We start from the raw sequence: 19083 nt of genomic DNA on the forward strand, positions 1-19083 counted from the left end.
ACTACTTTGCTCTGTGTAACTGTGTGCTTATTTAAGAGGCACAGTATGTTTAACTGGGAATGTTGGCAAGGCACAGTCATTGTCATTCCGTCAGCTTTTATATATAATCAAATAACACTTCAGTGAGTCATTTCATTACGCGTTTGGAACAGCATAGTAATTAGCAGTAATATAACACAGTAATGTAACAGCCACTGCAACAGATCCAATCAAACACCAACTTTAATTTATTTATACAATACGGGCAGCTTTAGCACTCTCTCTCATAATACATGTAACTCATCTACTCATGTGATTTTACACACAGAATCACCGCTACTGCACACAGCTTCACAGTAACTAGGCAATGAATAATTACAGAGAAGACCAAAAACTGAATGCTATGATGACATTGGTATTTTCCAATATTTCCAATATCCCTCCCACTGCAATACCCTGGGGATCCAGCGCTGAGTAAAAAAACTGTCCTAACATTGTGGTTTTTAAGACTGCTGACAAGCTTTTCTCGGGCTATTAAATCCATTTCTCACTGTCAGTGGAGCTGGAGCAGCTCCGATTTGAATGAGGAGATGCTGGTGCTGCTGTGGGACTTCTATGTACACTGAGGGTGGTGGAGTCTATGCTGGGCATTGTGTCACAACTGATGCACTATAGGATTATTGAGGTACCGGGGTCGTTGGGGCTGCAATTTAGTATTATTCACATTTAATTTAAGTGTACGGTTATAGCAACAACAAAATAAAATCATTCAGGTCAGCAGTGTCCATTGAGCCTCGTGATTAATCAGTCAGACTGTATGCAGTGAGCTACTGCAGATGCACACACATGCATAAAATATAGAGAAAGATGAGAGATAAGGAGGTGGGGGAGACAGTAAAAGAGAGAGCATATTAAGATCATTGGACAACCCCAGACCATTCTGACAACCATATTTGACAAACAGACCATCAGGAAAAGGAGACTCATCAGATCGGACCCCACCCATAACCTCAGCAACCAGTACCATTTGTTACCTTCAGGGAGGAGATTCAGTTATCTGCCTCTAATATCCAAACAAACCATGTCCACCTTGGTGCCAGCATCACATCAGGCTGTTGAACAAACAAAAGCCTTCGCTCCAGACTTTCACCTATTCTTCCTACCGACCTCTTATCCAACCCTCAGGTTTTTTTGTATTTCGGAGTTGCTTGACAAAACAATTATGACTCAAGGTTTACTTACTTACTTTTTTACAGAGCGCTCAACCATCACACTGTCCAATAAGCATATTGTGATGTAAAATTATTTAAATGCTGTCATCATGTGCCCATAAGCACAAGAGGTTGCTACTCTGGAAAACATAATCCACTGATGAAGTGACCAATGCTGTAATTTATTTCCGTTAAAGACCGTCTTGACTAGTCAAGTCCAGCATATGCATACTTTCTCGCATGCAAACATAATTATATTATGTAAATACAAATCCCTCAAGAGGAGAAGAGAGCTGACAAAGTGATTGTTGTGAACTTTATCTTGGGTCTTATTTGAGAAACAAATAGCCCTGTCATCATGAACACACCATCTATAATTCTTTGTCCTTTTTTTCAACAAACAGTTATTCCGCCTATGCCGGCCTTGGTGCCAGAAGATGAATAAGGGGAATTAATGTGTGTCAGGATGAGAGCAAAGCTGCTCTGTTTGGCAGGAAAAACAGAGCAGAGAGGGTTATTAATGACCAGACGTGTGGACTGCAAGGACCATAGTCACTCAGAAGGAGGTCAGAAAAGAGGGAGGCGAGCCAGGGGGCAGGGGGGACAGGGAACACGGTGCAAGAATAAAGGAAATATTTGGTAAAGTGGCAGATCAACAGAAGGAAACTAGTCTTTAGGATGCTATAACACCCACCAGTCCCCAGCACTCCTTGTTTGTTCCAGTATGTAGTGCAACTTTGCACCAGCTCTTGCTGTGTGGTGGTGTAATATAAATAATAGGCACCTCACTGCTGACTGGAGAGCTGGGTGTTGTGTAGAGGCTGCAGTCAGGTTTGTGAAGCTTTGACCCGGCACAACCGCTTTGAATTGTTACCTCCAAAACCTTGGACAGACTATTTTTTAGTTTTTAGAAGCATCCTCAAACTCTGTGTGAATGTGCATCTGAGTGTTCAATCTCAACCTGTAAGTGCTAAATTGCCGATGTTCAAAACATCAATTGGCAATTAGATTACGTCACAGCTCTGTGTAATCTATCACTGATCACTTGATCACTTGATCATTCATCGTCATTTAATTCAGGACTTTGTTTCCTCTCTTTTTAAAGGCCTTGAAAACATTTTTTTTTTTTTTTCTCTCGATCATCTTCTTACTATAAGTGATTGTATCAGTCATGTTCTACCAAATTGGTTTTGGTTATTTCACATAATTTTTTTTTCTCTCTCAAAAACTCTCTCTGTACCTCTCACTGGTTTGGAGTTGGCATGGCTCTTTTTGTAGCACCTCTGCTTTCTCATCTTTACATTCGTTTTAATACTTTTCCCCTTTTTTATTTTTTACACGTCTACTCTCTACTCATAGCTGTTGCTATTGTCACATAGTTTTTGAGATGTTTTCTGAAAGAAATTGGACATAAAAGCTGCAATAGTGTGGTTACTTCCTATGTTTTTTATGAGTTAGACAAAGTCCTTATTTGACTTTCCAAAAGTCAAACAACATTCCTCTAATCATGAAACAGACCTGATTGCTGTCTTCTACTCAAGACGCCCCAATCAGAGAAAGATGTTATGTGGAGATAAAACAAAATATAAGTTATTCATTACTGTTTGTAAAGTTTGTGTTTTTTGTAAAGCTAGTCGCAGTGTCGATGCCAGGTGGGGTGATGTAAGCAAGTGTGATTCACTGCGAATGTAAGAGAAACATGTCTGTATGGTTACACTGTAATATCAAAACAGCTCAATATATAAAAATAATCTTCCTCTAAGAAGCCTGTTTTCACAAAAACAACAGACGCCCTCCAGCCACTGAGACGTCAGCACTGACCCAGGCAGTGGTGTGAATATTAGTGCAAGCCTGTAACATCTGTAAGGAAAAGGATAATGCCATTGTATAATTGTTTCACATTGTTTCTTTTTACATATTTGAAGGGACATTCCCAGTTCAAAAAGTTCAGGAATAAACAGACGAAGCGTTTGAACAAGTGGCATGGTATAAAAAGTGTATTATAGCATTGTGGTTAGCATTTAGCATTTTTGTTAATTCTGAAAAGCTTGCATACAAAATGTGTAGTACACGGCTATGAGGAAAACCAAGAGCTTGTTTTTTAGAAGCTTTGAGTTGCCATTTCTTATCTTGACATTATTTAATTATCTCTAATGAAATCAAACTTTGTTCTCTTGTTACTCCATTAGCTACTGCAATATATTGTTTGGATCTTGAGATAGGGTTAAAGAGCCGCTATTGGCTCCAGTTGTCAGTAGCGCACAGTGAATTTACATTCAGTGCCAACGCAAACATACATACATATTAGCAGATAAATAGCTCTTATGTACAAGGCAAATAGGTATGCAGAATAGAGACACACACACACACACACACACACACACACACACACACACACACACACACACACACACACACACACACACACACACATATATATGTTTACATACATACACACACACAAACACATGCACATACGGTTGCTGGTTAACAACTATTGTTTTGCTGTTTTTTATTATGTATGAATGTTTTGCCAGCATGTCAGTTGGGTCAGATTTTTATCAATGCTCAAGTAGGTGTGTCTAAACAAGTACAGCTAAACATAGGCTTTTAGAGCCTGTCATTGAAATTCATTTTGCCACACTCACATCAAGTACTATAAGTGTTTAAAATCCCTTTGCTAATTGTGCACAGCAGTTTGTGACATGCTTTTTTACAACATAAAGGTCAAGCATACACTCCACATTTGTGTGTGCATGTGGGTGGCTGTTTGAAGATAGCAGCTTCAGAGCATATTTAGCCATTATACCCACATGGAGAACACACAAAAGCTGGGCTGACCCCACACACATTGGGCACACATGCATGTAATAGAAGCTCATTGTTCTTTTGTTATTTAAGTATCTAAGACTGGCAACAAAAAGTGTGATGGATTCCCCAAATATGGAGTTTTTCATCATTAGCAACCTTTAATAATTGTTTGCAGAGATGTCTAACTTGTTTCCAAACAGAATGTTCTTTAGTGAGAGTGCACAAGACTGGCTGTGTGTTTTTGTTTGAGCAAGACAATCTGACAAGAGATGCACAGTTTACATACCCGAGATTGCAGGGGTCTTGACAAACATGTGATTATTCCTCAGTAATTAGCTTGTTGGCATCCCTGTGGTAAAAACAAGGGTGCTAATTATGAGGAGGTCTTGGGACTGCTGCTGTCTGCCTCTCTGCGAGAGACATAACTCACCAGGGAATAAGACAATGAGACAGGAACAGGAGGGCATAGGGGAAGGAGGGATGGCATGTGTTGAATATGTCCACGCTGTCATTGAACACAAAACAGCCTTGTAATTGCAATGAGGCTAAACATGGGGAAAGGATGCAATGATGTGGAATTAAGTTAATAATAGAGTGGATGACAGATACTTTGCTTTACTAGTCATTAGAAAAAGTGTTTAGCTTGTATGTTGGTGCAGATGGGTGCACCGTAAATAAGGGAGGAAAAAGAAACTACCAGCTAAATCTAAATTTGTTGAAATTGAATACATCGAAACCAGTATTGCTGCTTTATCAGCCAGTATATTCACATATACACATATATTGTTGTATAAGCCAAATTCTCACTCTCAGTGCCCAGGAGGTTGTGTGGAGCATGGACGCTCTGTTTAATTCAGAAGGCCAGAAGGTCACTGGGGGCAGATGAAGATCCATCACAGACGTGACTAGTGCTGGTTCGACCACTAGGCCACCCCTGGACCCCAAAGGCCCCATTTGCTGCAGTTGCTTGGCAACCCTTGCTGTAATTAGTCCTGAGATGTAGTGCCTCAAGTCAGAAGCCCAGTCTTCACTGCTAGGTCAGACACAGTTGGAACAGAGCCACACCTACACAGGCTGCAGCTACTCGAGTGAATTCATATTAGAGTGCTATGCACATCGTCAGCAGATGAGCACAGGAAACAACTTCCCCTAATGGCTGTAAAATTGATTTTCTTTGACTTGATAATAGAGACAAAATTAGCCACCCACATGAAAGAAAAGCACAAAATAAATATGTTAATTCTGTGATATCATCCATATTGAGGGATTTTTTTATAATAAGTGAGGTAAACGATCTCTGTAATATTTTATATACTGTATATTTCTGTGTTTGGTTTAAAAAAAAGCATTGTCTACTCATATTAGAAAATAACAGTTCTCATGAAGCCACAGTAGACTGCCATAGACTGGAAGAGAATGACCCACGCGGCAGTGGCTGAGAAGGCAAATGGCAACTTAAATAAAGACAAATTGCCATGGCCATATTGTGGTGAGATTGCATTTACTGATGGAGGAAGAGTAACGGCTCATTCTCCAGAGGCACACTTGTATCAATGAATCATGCTGCTTGCACACGGGAGTGACAGAACTTCTATGTGCAGGATGTACTGTTGAGAGGAATGAAGGGAAGAAAGATAACAGAGATGCGTGCAAATGCAAACAAGTCTCACTCTGCGACTGCTATGTAGGTGTGTGGTGTGAGGGCTGATAATGCCTACTAGACTTCAAGTAATACATTGCATGTCATACCACTGTTGTTGACATTCCTAGGATAAAGATATACAGTAAGTACATAGAGCAAGATTGCTACTAAAAGTCAGTATCATATTTACAGCTCTTCTAATACATTTCCCTGTTGTGTTTGTCACAGTGTCTGCACTCCTTTAGACCTCGATATTCCCTGTAGGACATTCAAGTCTAGCTAATGTGAGAATGAATTAGTATTGCTGACATTGGGGTACAGGATCGTTGTATTGGATACAATCAATGGGCCATAAATCATATGGTGATCACACCACAGAAATACCTGTTTTGACTGGTAGAATCAGAGCAGACTATTGGATGGGTTTTCCACATTTTATGATTAGGGACGAGGATACTGTTTGTGCCCAAATGTTTTATTAATCTTTCCTAATCCTTTCGCTATATAGATCGCTAAATCCCTCACCTTTTTCAAGCTAGCGTCTGTTCCACTAGCCTCAATATTTATTTTTACTAGAGTGATTATTTTCGTTACACTTTCTGAAAAGCTGAAACATGATTCAGGGACTATGTGTATGTATTTGGATCTAAATGGAGATCTAGTGGACAGTATCATGATACAACAATTATTTTGATGTTGTTCAGCAACTTCTGCTAAGATAATGTTGTAATGGTGCTTATAGAATGTGTAGCTTGCTGCAGCTGTTTTGAAGGAAGAGCAATGGAAGCATGGACAACTATAAACTGAAAGCTAGTCAAACGGAAACTAATCATGAGGTGGGGCATAAGTTAAGCGTAACAACTTCTCCACCAACTCCTGAGGGTAATATCTTGCTCTTTAGTTGCTAAGTGCTCCACTTTGTTTGCCAGCTTGCCACAATAGTCTATCTGCTGGGCAGAGAGAGTACAGTGGGTTTATCTATAAGTTATTCCCTGTAAACCACTGTCTGCTTGAGCAGCCAAATCAAAACCGTCGACCATACAACCAAAACAATAAGCTGAAAGGTACTAAAATGTTCTTCTAAAGAAGATGTTCTTCTACAGTGGCTTCTTTAACCTCTAGGCCACCACTCCCCATATTTACTCATGAACTAGCTAACTATTACATAGTGATATAATTAGTTGTTAATATAAAACTATTGATTTGAGCTGCCTTAAAGTATGATACAGCTGACCTTATGTATAGGTGCTGTAGGCATATTTTTAAAAAGCTGTTAAACAGACCTTCCCTGAAAACAGACTTTAAGTAAAAGAGACATCAAAGGCATTGAGGTGTCTTTTAGTTTTTTTGTGTGTCCCCAGATGGATAACAAGTCATTGACGTAGGCTTGTTTGGTAGTAATTCATGCCCTGCGACCCATATTGGTGACCCATAAAACCTCAGCAAAGTACCAGGAGGTCAATCCTGACTCAATAAATTCCAACACCAACCATCAGCATCTTCAGATAGAGCTGCAATAAAACAGACACAGCTCATAAATCGGGGTCCTGAGAACCTAAAAATATTCCTCCCCAAAGTGGTGATTAAACTGTCCTGTTAAGATCTGACACTTGTTGTCTTATGCCATTTAAAATATTCAGTGTGTGTGTGTACTTCCTTTCTCTTTTCCTTTCTCCGATACCCACACCTGCATTCAGCTCGCAGTTATTAGAATAGCTTACCTGTATGTGCTGCACCAGTGACTGTCAATACACTTGCATACGTTCTAACCATGTTCTAAGTATGAAATGGACCAGTAGTCCTATGATTTGACTCTGGCCCTATTTGCAGCATGACATAAATGTCAATTTTTATAATAAATTTGTATCTTTTTAAAGGGACATTAAACAGATTACCCACAATGTCCGTGAGTGTAGTGCTCTGTGTGACATGAACACTGTGACCCACATCTCTTTGAAAGTGTCACGGGATCCCACTGGGGAGTTTTGACATTTCCCGATGTGTTCCTTTAACTCGATTTTTTTTTTTCTTTCAGCCATGCACCTGACAGTTCTGCCTCCTCGTTATTTTAGAGCTTTGAAAGACTCTGCATGTGTCCCCCCCACTTCAAAGGCCTCGTGAATTGCTAGTCCACCAGGGAGCAGTGACAATGAGCGCTCAATATGGAATAGATTTATGAGGGCCAAACCTTAATAAAGGGTGACTCTAGGACCCACAACTGCCATTAAGCACACTCCCTCCATAATTTACAGCTCGGACTATATGAGCATGCTCTCAATACCCTCTAATTCAGTGCTTTACATTTTCATTTATATACTCTGTCTGTGACGGTTTGATCAATTTGCCCATTAAAAATGTAAGGGTCAGAAATGGCTTTAATCCATTATTGTGACAAAGGATATCATGTGCAGCCTGGACTGTTGATGGATCTGCAAGTTAATTTAAAATGCAAGTATTTGAGTACTGGCAATAATGTTAAAGGACTGAAGAAACATATTCTTTAAACTTTGCACAATGTTAATACCAGACTAGGCATTATGGGCAATTTGAATCTATACAGAAAATATGAATTGTTTTTTATTTTAGTAAACAGTCAGTGAGGGGTTTATTACACATCCTGTTGTTTTTACTTTTTTTTTCCATTGAGCCCTCTTCTATCGCCCATTTGAGTCCCTGCTAATGACATACATTAGGAGAGAAAAAAGCAATGCTTTCTTCGTGTAAGTTGAATATGGGAGTATGTACTGTAATCCAGAGAGCATCCTGATTGGCTGCACTGTTTGTTTCCTGTGATCCCTGTTGTCTCCCCCTCCCTGGTGACTCGCCTGCGGTAACAAAGGCACCGGTGTGGATCCTTCCCAAGTTGGTCCCCCGAGGAACGTCATCTAATGAGCAACATAGAGTATCTACCATGAAGTTTGTGCTTTTACCTTGAGATAAGATTTCTCCTCTCTGCAAACAGCATGGGCCTGAGGGCTACATTGGATATAGAAATAAATGTTACTGCTGCATAATGGCATAATTATAACTTGGTTTAACATCGGCACACATCCTCCTGGAGGTATGCATATGGAGCACCAACTGGTATTAATTACTTGTCTGCTTGATTTAAGCAATTTCTCATTACACAGTTGTGTGGAGGTGTTTTTGTGATGAGTGTCAGTTACAATGAAGTCGAAAGGATCTGAGTGATGGAGATTAGTTATGGAGGTGTGATAAAGCACCTCTAACTTTTAAAGCAATCAATCTTATTTCCACATTAGAATGTCGATATAGATCTGTTTCTGACAAAGCCTGGACATATGTTCAGCAGTGTTTTTCTTGCTTTCTACAATATCTGCACATCCACATTATGGATAAACCTACAATCACTGTTCTTTTTTTGTCTCAAAACAGCTGCCTGCTGTGGGCAAAAGTTTGCTTTGTACATAAACCATCAGGTGAATATTCAGGTGATAATTCTCTTTAGGTTCATTACCACAATCAGACCCTTTCTTGGGTGTGCGCGTGTGTGCACGCGAGCGTGTGTATTATACACACTTAAAGTTGTAGGGAAAAATAATGTGTATAATATTGTATTATTTCAAATTCATTATGCACAAGGTATAGTTCACTGCCTAAGTGAACCACACCTTTAGTATAGTGAATTTGAAATAATACAATAAAACACTTGGTTAAGGTTAAGAAAAGACCTTGGTTGTGTATGATAAAAAGGGAAACATTAATTGCAGGTCTGTGACAGTGAGATAACTCCAACTCCCACACTCTTACTGGCTGCCTCAGTATATAGGGCACAATACATTCTTCACTGAACACTGCAATTGTCCACTATGGAAGTAATTACTGGGCTAAAGCAATAGATTTTGGCTGCAACAGACAACATACTTATGTTGTTTCTATTCACAGAGCATCCATGAGGTTGTTAGAACCAAATAGTTCTGTGCACTTTGTTCATTGCAAATATCGAGGAAATTTGTCTATAGATTATTAGATATAATCTGTGCAAAATTAGAATTTTAGCCATGAGTCATTGTTGCCAAAAACAATAAAAAAGCATCCTCTGGAGCCATGACCATCAACAGCAACCTTTAGGGAAATCCTGCTATTTCATTTTTAACAGACATACTATATGAAAGCATGGAATGTTGAGAACCACAATGGCATGGTGTGGTGGTCTGACGGATTTTTTGGACCCAATGCTGGTGCAAGGAAGTAGTCAAAGGATCACTAGAATCATTAGCAATTCTGTGAACCATGATGATACCCAAGGTCTTGATAATCTGGGGAGTAGTTTTTGAGATATCTTGTACAAAAATAGAAAGAAATAATTATTATAATAACTCTACCTCCAGTTCAGATCAATGACTGTGTTCCTGAGTCATATCCACATCTTCTGTGCTGGAGTTAAAAGCTCTTATCTGCGCTGCACCATAACCTTCCCCAGGATGGTCGTCAACCCTCACCCTGGTTTAGTCCAGGATAAGAACCTCTGCTCTCAGACTCTCTTGGTGACCAGATTTACACAAAAACAGATCACTATTTATCTCCCAGCTCAGCCTATAAAAAGGGGAGACCATTGTAGTGAAGCTTTTAGCCAGCATCCTGGGGAGTCCCCTGGCCGATGACATTTCTAAATGGACAAACAGAACAGTCAGGGACTCCACAGAGACACTTTGATCCCCTTTTGTTACCTTTGGGTTTGTTCACTAAATGCTTCTTTGCACACAAAAAATATTTACCGCATGTTGTTGCACAAATGGTATTTTTCTATTTTTCTAAATGGGAACTGGTGAAAGCATCATTCATTCAGTCATTGTATTTTTATTTCACAGTTTAATTTAAAAATGTATTAAATAAAATCAATAAATATAATTCAGTTCAACTCACATACCATCTTTATTTTACGTTAGCCATAATTAAAAAAAACCACACATGCACAAATGTGATGAAACAAAATTGGGAAAAAAGGCAGCGAAACCCTGATTGTTTATCACTTCTACTGTAAGATTTAACATAACCGCATCGTCATTTGTAAAAATGAACACGTCTCCACCAGAGCTGCAGAGACACGATTTAATTTGTTTTTATTTATGTGATGACTGATGCTGTGGGTAGAAACAGCACAAAGATTCCACTAGGATACATTACTGGTTAGTTACATTGGAATTAGACAGAATCTTCCTTTTGATACACATACTGTATTTGCATTGCTTTTTCATAACTGTATAGTTTTTGGAACAGTCGGCATGTTTTTACAAAGGTAAAATGTGAAACAAAGACAGCTCAGTAAGTAGTATGTTTTTCCAAATGTGTGGTGAAAGAGGTCATGTTTAAGACTCAGTAGGGAGAGACTCGTCTATTGTCTAGTCATCTTGTTAACTTTTGTCTCAAGTGAATGCATGCTTGGCGTTGCCTGACCAAACTGAACAAAGCCTAAGTTGTTGGATTGTTTTGCCAGGTCACAATTAAAGACATGGTTCTATGACATTCGTTATAAAGACGGTTTTCGTTGAGATAACCATAGATGTGTTTTTTGCTTTCAGGAGGTGAATTTACAGTGGATGTTTCTTTTAATTTCTGTTCACATTGATACATCACATGTATTATCTAGGCATTTAGTGACAAGAAAGAGCATGACAAATCATGACTCATTGCAGTTGTACAGTATGTGCTCTTTCAAATGTACTGTATCTTTGATAAGCTTTTAAAATAGTTTCCCATATTCTTTAAAGCTCAAAATGTGAGTAGTTGGTGCGTTTGTCTGTGTGTGTGTGTGTGTGTGTGTGTGTGTGTGTGTGTGTGTGTGTGTGTGTGTGTGTTGTGTGCTTGTGATGATTGATTGCATACGGTATGTGTTGTGTGGCCAGTGTTTTTTGTCTGCCATGGGAAATCTTTGTATTCTGAGCCATGTCTGCATTGATGACATCTTTTTGATTATTTATGATGTTTATCCTCCTCCTTGTGCACTTCCTGTACCCATGAATCACAGGAAAAAAATAAGACAATTATGGGAATTGAACCAGCAAAGAAGTAATCTCCTTATGAATAATGAATCTACTTAATGGTCTGAAGTATCACTTTATGTATACAGGATGACTGGAAATCTAAAGTGATGGAAACAGACATAGTAGAATTTATCTGAAACACTTCACATGTACATCATGCAGTGGAATTAGACAGGAAGCATATGCCTAATATGTATTTCATTTGTATGTTTTTTGAAAGCATTTGTTTCACATGTGTTTAGGGAGTTGCTTCACATACTGCAGTGATGCATCAAATGTTTCTATGGCTAAAAAAACTTGAAAATCCCTGACTAATAGCAGCTAGGTCCTTTCATGCTCATTGAGATCCTTGACTTTTTAAATGAAGTAATCATTACCTGCTTATGGCTAGAGCTCTTGCTGTTTAATTAGAACTGAACTGGATTGCTACTTTATTTATTAAAGAGGGAGGAAGGCTGGAGAAGGTGAGCCTGACATATCTGACTCTTTGCCATGCGGATTGCTGAATAATGCACCGCCAAAACCCTCAAAATAAACCCTCCTCGGCTCCACTCCCTGCCCTTCTCTCACCACTGTCTGGAGCCTCACTAACACACTGCTCTGCTCTGAATAAAATATACCAGCTCCCTTCTGTGAGTGGATGTGCAAAAGAAGGACATTCATTTAAATCACTTTTGGGACTTGTGTTTGTGACCAGCAGGAGACAGCACTGATGTTTTTTTCAGCACGACTGGACTGACTTGTCTTGCGATACTGGAGTCTGAATCTTCATCTTGTATTTATGTTGATTGGGCTCGCATGCACGGCTGCTCCACAGACTTTTAGATCCTGATTGATCTGAGATGTTGACAGACAGCGGCGTTTGATTCTCCTCCTGTTATCTGTAATGTAGCTGAGGCTCTCAAAGGGCTGACAAGATTAGAATGCATTACTGTCAGAAAGCAGGGTGCCCTGGGGCTGCACCGGGCTTGTTGAGTGTTAATGACTCTCAGACTATGCCTCACCAGTGCAGGGCATGTGCTGACAATCTGCAGTCAATTGCATCCCAATCAGCTCGGCCTGTTGCCAGAAACACAAAGAAGGAGAGCTGATTTAAACTGATTGACGGACACAGCAATATTTTAAATATGCTGATATTGGCCATATTAGATTTATTAAGTCACTTATGGGCCAGTTGATAGCCCATTGTGGATTTGAGAACCAGATTAGAGCTCACAAGGGAATTTGAGAGAGTGTGCGTGTGTGTGTGTGTGTGTGTGTGTGTTTTTAGAAGCCGTTCTTACTCCCACTTGGTCAGTGGCCCTCAGCATAAGAGACTGATGCATAAGGTACCCTTTAGCATCTGTGTGGGATGCACAGGGCATAGCAGAAGCTCACTCGCGGTGCTGCAAAATGATGAAGTATGACGAGAACCAATGCTAGGGAGTAGTAGTAATTCACGACCGAAAATAAAACAACACAGGACCTTCACCCAGGAAACTGGGGTTTGTGTCCCGTTCTAGTCCCGTGTGTGACTTAAACGCAAATCTTTTAACCCCACCCATGATCTTTTCCTAAACCTATCTAAGTAGTTTTACCCTGCACGTTAAAAATGACACCAAGAGATTGTCACCAAGTGCAATGAAAATGACACCAAAGGAGTACCCAGAGCAGTAAAAAGTGATGCTGAAAGGGTCCAGACCAAGCGTCAGTATTTAACGAGTTGGGAGTGAGAATGTTTTGGTGTTTAATAACAGGCTGTCCAATTTTGTGAGCTTTTTTTAATATAACTATGAGAGGTTGTGTGGAAATCTGCCTACACCCCTTTAAAACACCAACAAATTGTAATAAGATTAAGATTCCCTGCCTAAACTTTACAGTATTTTACTTTCTCAGAAAGTGCTGTTTTATTATGTTTTAGTATCTCGTCCGGTGTTACAAATCCCAGTTGAGTGTTTTCTTTTTTTTAAAGATTTTTTGGGGGGCATTTTTGGCCTTTATTTTCGACAGGACAGCTGAAGACATGAAAGGGGAGAGAGAGGGGTTGACATGCAGCAAAAGGCCGCAGATCGGAGTCAAGGTATAAAGCCCTGTATATAGGTACCCGGTCTAACAACTGAGCTATCCGGGCACACCCCAGCTGTGAATTTGCTTTAGATAAGATTACATGATAATATTGTTACCATTGTAAACTGTCATTTTAAGATTCTTCTTAGAATCCCTTGGTAGGCTTTCCTTTTACTTTTTATTATCATGAATAATCAATGCTATATTGAGTAGAAGTGCCTGCAGAGAGTGTGTGTGTGTGTGTGTGTGTGTGTGTGTGTGTGTGTGTGTGTGTGTGTGTGTGTGTGTGTGTGTGTGTGTGTGTGTGTGTGTGTGTGTGTGTGTGTGTGTGTGTGTGTGTGTGTGTGTGTGTGTGTGTGTGTGTGTGTGTGTGTGTGTGTGTGTGTACACCTCTACACACATCACAGGCAAATGTCGTTGCAGGTGTATGGACTTGAGAATCCTGTCAGAAAGCGGTCCTTGAGGATCATGAGATGGGGAATTCATGAATGCTCAGGTTGTTAATAAGCTCCCTGGGGAAAATTAATATCCACTTAATACTTTCTGCCAGGGGTTGCTCATCTTATAGGGTATGTAGTGAATCTTAATGCTTGTATACAGGCTTTACAATCTCACATAATGTATGTTTTCAGAAATGTCAGCCCTTTGACTCCAGTGATTGACAGTTTGTTTCTCACCTTTCTTTACAACTGCCCCTTTAGACATTAGGCATTGTGTTTTAAAAGCTCCCTGCTGACACCCTCCTGTGTATGAGAAATCCAATACTACGGTAAGCTTAGTGCTTTTATTGACCCTCACTTTTGCTGGCTTTGTACCACTTCAATAAAGAGTTGCCTGAATGGCTCCAGTAGCCCACATGGGTCTGTAGTATTGTTTGCAGCACTGAGAAATAAAAATACCTGAATATTTGTTGAGTAGATGTTGCTCCGTTGACTTGGGTAGTCTCTGAAAACGGTCACCTCATTAAGATAGCTTTGGCTCAGACTCTAAGCACAATAGACATGTCTACTGTTGCCATAGAGATGGGGCTTATTCTATGTAAATGGTGACCCAAATTAATTTGCCAATTACAGTGTGTGGGACATACCAAAATCACCACCAAAAGGTTGGAAGAGAGAACAGGAAGTAAAATGTTGGGATTAAAGAGTGTATTGTTATTTATAGATGTCACAGAAAAGAATAAGCTAAATTATGGGTGTACACAAAAGCCCTATAAAAAATACATTTATCTTTCAGACACCACATACATACATACATACATACATACATACATACATACATACATACATTCATGTTGCTCTTATAGGAATAAGAGAGTTTTTAGTAGGATGATCACGTTGTAATATGTGTTACTTAAATACAAGAAAAGACTAAGTAAGTTGAAGTACAACCTTGATTTAGGTCATAAGTATAAGGAAAACATCTTTAATATTCCTCAGGATAAACAATTTGTTTAATTTAAAATACTCATCCAACATAAACATATTTCAACTGACATTAGATATTATATCTAATATTTTCAACTTGATATTGGCTTATGTAAACCAGAATAAAGAGAACTAATTGGATAATGTGAAAAGTACAGCTTTTTCAAGATTGTCATCCCATGTGCATCCACTGTCATATCACTGTGCTGTACAAATTAATTACAATAGATATATGCCCCTTATTTAGACTTGTGCTTGTATGGACATTTTTAGTCATTTGCATACATGAAGCATATTAAATGATTATGCAACCTGCTATCTTAATTAGATCATGATCATTCTGTGAATGGATCATTTACCTCCTTTAATATAACCAGGCAATAAATTAAATTTAAGAATTTATGCAATCACCAACTGTTATTGATAGGTTATTTGATTAGTCTTTTACTCAGTTTTAGTCTACAAATGAGCCTTTTTAAATGCTCCCAAATTTAAATTTTCAAACTTCTTAAAGGTCCATGGCATGAAAATTTCACTTTATGAGGTTTTATAACATTTATGAAAGCTCAGAAAGGCCTGGCCACTAATGTGGTCATAAGGGGCAAGGTTACCTCCCCTTTCTCTGCTTTTCCAGCCCAGAGAATTTGGCCCACCCATGAGAGAGAGACATCATGGCTTTCAAACGAGCAAAGATGCAGTTGGTCAAGGCCCCCCCCCCCCCCTTTACCTTGCCCCCCTTCTCCTCAATAGCTACAGACAGGAAAGCTCATTGTGGGACTGGCTCTAGTGGCTGTAATTCTGCAAAGGCTGAATTTTGGGAAAGAGACCTCAGATATGGTATTAGGGGACCACTAAGGTCTATATAAAAGGGATTAAATAAATGGGACCTTTTTAAGTGTTTTTTTCTTCTTTTTTTTATATATTTCAGTGGTGTCAGTTGTTCACAGTAGTTATTTTCCCTAGTCTTCACTGCAGCTTTGTTGGACTGTGTTCCAAGTCTTCTAATGCTGTGGTTATTTTTCAGAATTTTTTAATCAGCATCCTCCACCTGTTTACAGCCATAAACTTAAACAAGTTTGCATAAAAAAATCTTGCCACACACTGTGTAATGCTCAACATTAAATTGCCGTAGCCTCAGTGTGCAGTATTTCATAGCCTTCCACTATGAATGCTCCACAGTTAGAATCATCCCATAAGTGCAGTCAGGTTGTGGAAAGCGTAGATAATATAAATATTGTATGGAGCCAGGAACACCCCTGTTTTAGAGCCTACAAACTAACCTTGAAGCAGGAGGGGAATGTACTCATCGCTGAACTGCGGTGGAGAGCACAGCAATGGGGCTGCAGATGATACTAGAATGAGACGTAGAAATACAGAGGCAGTCGTAGAGTGGCAGAGAGAAGGGAAAAAGAATGGACTAAACAGGAAAACAACCTGCTATCTTACTGTGGAGATGAAGAGTGCTACACATATAAAAAATAATAGATTTAGAGACTTCAACAACTTCATCAACAAAAATATTTACCCAATGCAGTGCCGAGTATTACATGATCGTGTTTATGTAAAGCATCGTGCAAAGGCTGTAGAAAAACAACATCATTGAGGTAAATGGTTTACTGCCAATGATGTAACACCGTCAGGGTTTTTCCCTCATGCCACTGTTTATGTGCATGAGAAGTCGTATATAGCTTTTCCCAATAGACGTAATGTGGTAATGCACAGAACATGTGATGCCATGTTCTGTCAATTCTCTCTGTTGCAACCCCAACAGATACGTTAACACATTAGAAATCCTTTTAGGTTCATTTTTAACCTCTGATTATTATTATATTGTATTTTTTTAATACTTCTACATTCATTCTTGATTCTGATTCTGCATTGGTGTTTTCACAAAACAGCTTTGTTACCTTCTTCTCTAATCATCATCATCTAATCACTTGCGCTGCTAACCTGATGCCCTCAATCTGAGGGTGATCCTCCTTTCCATTCCAGTCAAGTCCAGAGAGGCTAATTGAAACCACAGTATCGTCGTGATTAGACCTTTTCATGAAACTGTCTTCATGGGGTCATTATTCCATGAAAATGCACAATTTGACCAATTGGCATCTTAGATTCTGCTGGTGCTTTTGTTTAAAGTCACATTTTGTCCCAGCTGGGAGGAGTTTGCTGTGATTTGATATGATGTCAATCACGGCACCGGCAGCTTCATACTCATTTTTTAAAACAAACTAAATCAGTTGTAGGAGAGTAGTTTAGGGTATGTCCAGACCAATGTACCTATCAGCCATGCTGATATGCAGTTTAGCTGATATGTTGGTCTGGCTCATAAGAACAACATCTCATCCCACAATAGAGACCACCATCACTCGAATGTCAACTAGAAAATAGGATTTAGGCTGGTTCAATTAGGATATCAGTATTGCTGAAGGGATATGCTTTCAGCTTTCACCTTGCTTTGGCCTTGTATTGCAGGGCAGCTCTACCTTCACAATAAAGGTGTGTACTGTAAAACTTGACCGTACCTTGAAAAGTTGAAACTAAGTTATTTAAACACAATTAATCATCCTAATGGTAAAAACTAAGAAAAGAAGCTCAAGATCAAAAGTGAAATAATAGTTACGAACATTTTAATTTCACCAAAAAGACCTTTTTTGCTGTTTTAAACACAAACCATGGTCAAACACTAAAGATGTTCCTTTCTTTTTTATTCATAAATTATATTATATTTTCATAAATATAATTTGGATAAATAATCATGACACATACAATACAATCCCCTTCTGACATCACATGCTCTGACATCCCATCCTCTGCAGTGATCTTAGAACCCCTCAGTGTTAAAATGTCTCAAAATATTTTTTAAATTCTTAGGCGGGAGCTGTTGCCGAGAGACACTATTTAAATTGAACAATGAATAATTCAAATTCCTTCAAGTTCTGTAGATTTTGCTCTTGGTGTATAATGACATGGTGCAGGTACAGTCCACCGATGACACCAATATTGGACAGGGCCTGAGGGGTGATAAGAACAGAAAGGGAACAAAGAGAGAGAATATGCATGCATGCAATGTGTGTATCACAAGATGCTTGTCAGTGTGACGGGACAGCTGCTGAAACACACACAATTATGTACCAGATGAAGGTGACATTAGCTCTGCAGGGCAGCAGCAGGTGTCTACGAAACGGATATAAGAACGTAGATGTAAGGTAGAATTAAAGTGTTTCATTTCTCTGTGTTTTTAAAAATTGTCTATTTATTTCTACTTTACTTGAGTACCATGATATAAAGGAAAAATTTAATTTTGAGACCCTCTGTTTTTAAAGAGAAAACTCTTATGTACTGCAGAAGTACATTACCCCTTTTGTCTTGTTTTGTTTTATTTTTATCACAGTGGAACTACTTTTTTATGGAAATGCATTTGTATTGCCACTCTATCATCTTGATAGACAGCAGATACCACCAGCATGTAATGTGATAATGACCTGTTCACTCCGCAGTCAGTTTGCTCCACTCTTAGCAAACAATGATCTTCTTTAAGAGCTGCAGTCTGCAGGTGAGACAGCTGAGGCCAAACGATTGGATGAAGCAGTTTGACAGAGCGAGACACCACGCTTCATCAAATAATTTTTATATAAATTGATGTGTAGTCCAAGAGGATGTCAGTCAGAGACCTTTGGTGACATTTACTCAGCCTTAGGCTAGCTTTTATGTTATGAATGTGTGTCTCTCTGTGCATTTTTTTTACTTTAAAACAAACTCCAAGCTAATAAAAAGCATCCTTGCTGAGTAAAATAATGGAATGTTTGAAACTTCAGTTGAGATGAAAAGAGTTGGTGTAATTTTGTGCATTCACTGCTTGATTCTTGGATTTTTGTGTAAGTTAGTAAGGTTGTGATAGTGATAGACAGTGGGGCTCGAAAGTTTGGGCACCCCAGGTAAACATTTGTATTAATGTGCATAAA

At 39.1% G+C, this 19083-nt stretch overlaps 1 protein-coding gene across 36 annotated transcripts in view; it reads left to right on the top strand.

Moving 5' to 3' along the window:
• LOC116704888 (neurexin-1a) overlaps positions 1–19083 on the top strand; it is a 261617-nt gene that overhangs the window by 34913 nt on the left and 207621 nt on the right. The window lies entirely within an intron of this gene.

Source organism: Etheostoma spectabile, chromosome 17, assembly GCF_008692095.1.
Source record: "Etheostoma spectabile isolate EspeVRDwgs_2016 chromosome 17, UIUC_Espe_1.0, whole genome shotgun sequence".
NCBI classification, from domain to species: Eukaryota; Metazoa; Chordata; class Actinopteri; order Perciformes; family Percidae; genus Etheostoma; species Etheostoma spectabile.